Source organism: Entelurus aequoreus, linkage group LG05 (assembly GCF_033978785.1).
Source record: "Entelurus aequoreus isolate RoL-2023_Sb linkage group LG05, RoL_Eaeq_v1.1, whole genome shotgun sequence".
Lineage (NCBI taxonomy): Eukaryota > Metazoa > Chordata > Actinopteri > Syngnathiformes > Syngnathidae > Entelurus > Entelurus aequoreus.
The window spans coordinates 78,759,298-78,764,297 of record NC_084735.1 but is presented as its reverse complement, the minus strand read 5'-3'; the positions used below and the strand labels follow the sequence as shown (position 1 = coordinate 78,764,297).

Here is a 5,000-nt window from a genome sequence, read left to right as displayed (position 1 = left end):
TCGGTAGGTCGTGAGTTCAAACCCAAAGACTATAAAAATGGGACCCATTACCTCCCTGGGTTGGAATTGGGGGTCAAATCACCGAAATGATTCCTGAGCGCGGCCACCGCTGCTGCTCACTGCTCCCCTCACAAGGAACAAGGGGATGGGTCAAACGCAGAGGGTAATTTCACCACACCTAGTGTGTGACTATCAGTGGTACTTTTAACACCAGGGGATTTTTCTTTTTGTGAAGACTTATAAAGTAAGTTTCTTACAAGTTTCATCCCTGCAGGACGAGGAATAGCTAAACATGCTTCACTACACACCGTAGCGCACCCGCATCACAATGTAAACAAACGCCATTGGTGGATCTACGCCTGACATCCACTGTAATGATACCAAGTACAGGAGCGTATCTAGTCGATACTACTATGATTACGTCAATATTTTTCTTTTGTTTTTTAAAAATGTATATTATGTTTATAAACCGAGGAACTACTTGGTATCGGATTGATACCTACTTGTATATGTATATGTATGTTTGTACAGTGAATGTATATGTACAGTATGTGTATATGTATGTTTGTACAGTGAATGTATACTGTATGTACAGTATGTGTTTGTGTATATGTATGTTTGTACAGTGAATGTATACGTATACTATACATATACATTCACTGTACAAACATACATATACACATACATGTACATATATAATTCACTGTACAAACATACATATACACATACTATACAATGTACAGTATGTGTATATGTATGTTTGTACAAACATACATATACACATACTGTACAATGTATAGTATGTGGTCTGTGTATATGTATGTTTGTACAGTGAATTATATATGTACATGTATGTGTATATGTATGTTTGTACAAACATACATATACACATACATGTACATATATAATTCACTGTAGTTGTAGAATGTATTGGAAACTTAAGACAGCCATGACATTATGTTCTTTACAAGTGTATGTCAACTTTTGACCACGACTGTATATACTGTAATAAATATACTGTATATATATATATATATATATATATATATATATATATATATATATATATATATATATATATATATATATATATATATATATATATATGTGTCACACACACACATTATAGTAACTTCAAAGCGTGCCATTTTTTACTAGAACATAGATTTTTGTCGAGGCGAGAACCGATTCTTCATGCTGATTGGGAACTATACTTCACTGTACGAACTTTTTGATTTACGAACCACGTTCAACAACCGATAAGTTCGTAAATCCAGGTTCCCTCGAGTTTGTATTTTTTTTTTTTTTTTTAATCAAACATTTCTATATAATAAAAGAGATTAAGGAAGTAGTTTAAATATTGTGCTGATCTTGTTAAACTATCAATAGAAGTCACCGGAAACATGTACAGGTAATACATGAGATATACAGTACAGCATAACCCTGATCGGAACGTCAGCACTATTTTTGCCGATGTGTCGTGGTAAAAAGTGTCAATTGGTCGCTGCTTTACAAGGCAAACGCACTAAAGAGCGCCATTGTTTACTCTCCCTCCTCCGTCCCCACATTTGAGAACTAATTCCTGCCGTAATTTCCGCTGACACTTAAATGACCCCGAGTTAATAACGCCGACGATCGAAGAGAAAAACAAAAGAAAAAGCTCGTAACTTGATTTGCGCTATGGATGAGTCGTCCTTAACGAGACGACTCCAGCGGACATGTTGGTTTTTACTGAGCTGCCGGTTAAAAGTCCAGAGTGGACATAAATCTCCTTCCTTCCTGGAGGACCCTCAGGCTCCATTAGATGGAGACTTTTCTGGGATGACTCAACTCATGCGGGATCCTCCAAAACAACAAAGTGTCTCTCAGCGTGAGAGCAGAAGTTACAGATGGCTTCTTAGGACTTTCTTGCTCGCTTTTGGTGGAAAGGAGACGTGAAAATAACGAATATTAAAGAGAAAACACACAAACGAGCGGCGAATTAATGCGATTAGGGACAAGCAGTGATTTGGCTCATTTTAAATATCCCTTTCAGAGCCAGTGTCCACTGCAGTGGACGTTTCTATTTAGTCTTTGTCACATTTGTCTTTTTTTTTTTGTATTTTACAAAAAATAGATCAGTTTTTGATTAATTTATTTTGTTTAAATTACACATTTTGTCGAAAAATAGCACTGCACATACATTTTTATTTCATTTCTTGTGTCAGAATTCAGGAAAAAAAACATCCTGTTACAAGCGTCCTCTGCAGTGGACATTTATTTTTTTTGTCTATTTTGTCAAAAATAAGTAAAAAGAAACAAATAACCCTATTACCAGCGTCCTCTGCAGTGGACATTTATTTTTTTGTCTATTTTGTCAAAAATAAGTAAAAAGAAACAAATAACCCTATTACCAGCGTCCTCTGCAGTGGACATTTATTTTTTTGTCTATTTTGTCAAAGATAAGTAAAAAGAAACAAATAACCCTATTACCAGCGTCCTCTGCAGTGGACATTTTTATTTATTTTGTCCGAGTTAAAATACGAATTCTAAAAAAACCATTTAATGTCCTTTGTAGTGGACATTTGAATTGAGTCTATTTCATTTGTACTGTGGACATTTCTCTTTGTCTTTTTTTTATTTTACAAAAAAAATAATAGACCCGTTTTAGATGAATTTATTTTGTTTAAAAATTAAAAATTTTGGAGGAAAATAGCAGTGCATATTATTTTTTATTGCATTTCTTGTGTCAGAAATATACATTTCGTGAAAAAATTATCCTGTCACAAGCATCCACTTTAGTGGACATTTATTTTTGTGCCTATTTAGTCTTTGTCACATTTGTCTTTTTTTTTTTTATTTGACAAAAAAATAGATCAGTTTTTGATTAATTTATTTTGTTTAAATTACACCATTTGGAGAAAAATAGCACTGCACATACATTTTTATTTCATTTTTTGTGTCAGAATTCAGGAAAAAACTATCCTGTTACAAGCGTCCTCTGCAGTGGACTTTTTTTTTTTTTTTGTCTTTTTTGCCAAAGATAAGTAAAAAGAAACAAATAACCCTATTACCACTGTCCTCTGCTGTGGACATTTCTATTTACTTTGTCCGACTTAAAATAGAAATTCTAAACTATGAGTCAGGCACCAGTTAATGTCCTTTGTAGTGGACATTTGTATTTCGTCTATTTCCTTTGTACTGTGGACATTTCTATTTGTCCTTTTTTTTTTATTTTACAAAAAATATAGACCGGTTTTTTATGAATTTATTTTATTTAAATTACACATTTTGGGCAAAAAAATAGCAGTGCAAATTAATTTTTATTTAATTTCTTGTGTCAGAATAAAAAAATTTGTGAAAAAATAATCCTGTTACAAGTGTCCTCTGTAGTGCACATTTATTTGTTCTCTCTTTTGTCAAAGATAAGCCAAAGGAAACAAATAACCCTATTACCAGCGTCCTCTGCAGTGGACATTTCTATTTCTTTTGTCCGAGTTAAAATAGAAATTCTAAAAAATTAGTCAGGCACCAGTTAATGTCCTTTGTAGTGGACGTTTGTATGTAGTCTATTTCCTTTGTCAGAATGTAAAAAAATACTGTGGACATTTTTTATTTGTCTTTTTTTTTTTTTTTTTTACAATTTTTTAAAATCAGTTTTTGATGAATTTAATTGTTTAAATCACAAATTTTGGAGAAAAATAGCAGTGCAAATACATTTTTATTTCATTTCTTGTGTCAGAATTAAACATTTCTGGAACAAATAATCCTGTTACAAGCGTATAAGTAAAAACAAACAAATAACCCTATCACCAGTGTCCTCTGTAGTGGACATTTATTTTTTGTTTATTTTGTCAAAGATAAATAAAAAGAAGAAAATAACCCTATTACCAACGTCTTCTGCAGTGGACATTTCTATTTATTTTGTCCGAGTTAAAATATAAATTCTAAAATATGAGTCAGGCACCAGTTAATGTCCTTTGTAGTGGACGTTTGTATTTAGTCTATTTCCTTTGTACTGTGGACATTTCTATTTGTCTTTTTTTTTTTTATTTTACAAAAAATATAGACCGGTTTTTGATGAATTTATTTTATTTAAAGTACACATTTGGACAAAAAAAATAGCTGTGCAAATTAATTTTAATTTAATTTCTTGTGTCAGAATAAAAAAAGTGTGAAAAAAAAATCCTGTTACAAGCGTCCTCTGTAGTGCACATTTCTACTTTGTCCGAGTTAAAATAGAAATTGTAAAAAATGAGTCAGGCACCAGTTAATATTCTTTGTAGTGGACGTTTGCATTTAGTCTATTTCCTTTGTCGGAATTAAAACAAAATACTGTGGACATTTCTATTTGTCTTTTTTTTTTTTTTTTTACCAAAAAAATAGACCAGTTTTTGATGAATTTATTTTGCTTAAATTACAAATTTTGGAGAAATCTAGCAGTGCACATTCATGTTTTTTTTTCATTTCTTGTGTCAGAATTAAACATTTCGGGAAAAAAGAATCCTGTTACAAGCGTCCTCTGTAGTGGACATTTATGTTTGGTCTATTTTTAGTCACGGTAAAAATTGCAGGAAGTAAAATTCCCCTTGGCAGCGTCCTCTGCAGTGGACATTTGTTTTTGGTCTGTTTATTTTGTCAGAGTTAAAATCAAAGTAAAAATAATTGGTCGGGCACCAGTGTCCTCCGCAGTGGACATTGGTTTTTGGTCCGTTTACTTTGTTTTGGTTACACATTTTGGGGAAAAATATTCGTTAACCAGCATCCTGTGCAGTGGACATTTATTTTTATTGTATTTGATTTGTCAGAGTTAGAAAATGAAGATATTACTAGCTCTGTTACCAGCGTCCTCTCTGGTGGACATTTATTTTTGGTCTATTTTTAGTCACAGTAAAAATTGCGGGAAGTAAATAGTCCTGTTGGCAGCGTCCTCTGCAGTAAACATTTGTTTTTGGTATGTTTATTTTGTCTGAGTTTAAATAATAGTAAAAATAAATAGTTCTGGCACCAGTGTCCTCTGC

General features: G+C 32.5%; 1 protein-coding gene across 2 annotated transcripts in view; it reads right to left on the bottom strand.

Annotated features, from left to right (window-relative positions):
- Nucleotides 1-5,000, bottom strand: part of gria4b (glutamate receptor, ionotropic, AMPA 4b) — a 330,486-nt gene that overhangs the window by 49,006 nt on the left and 276,480 nt on the right. The gene's annotated exons all lie outside the window — the stretch shown is intronic.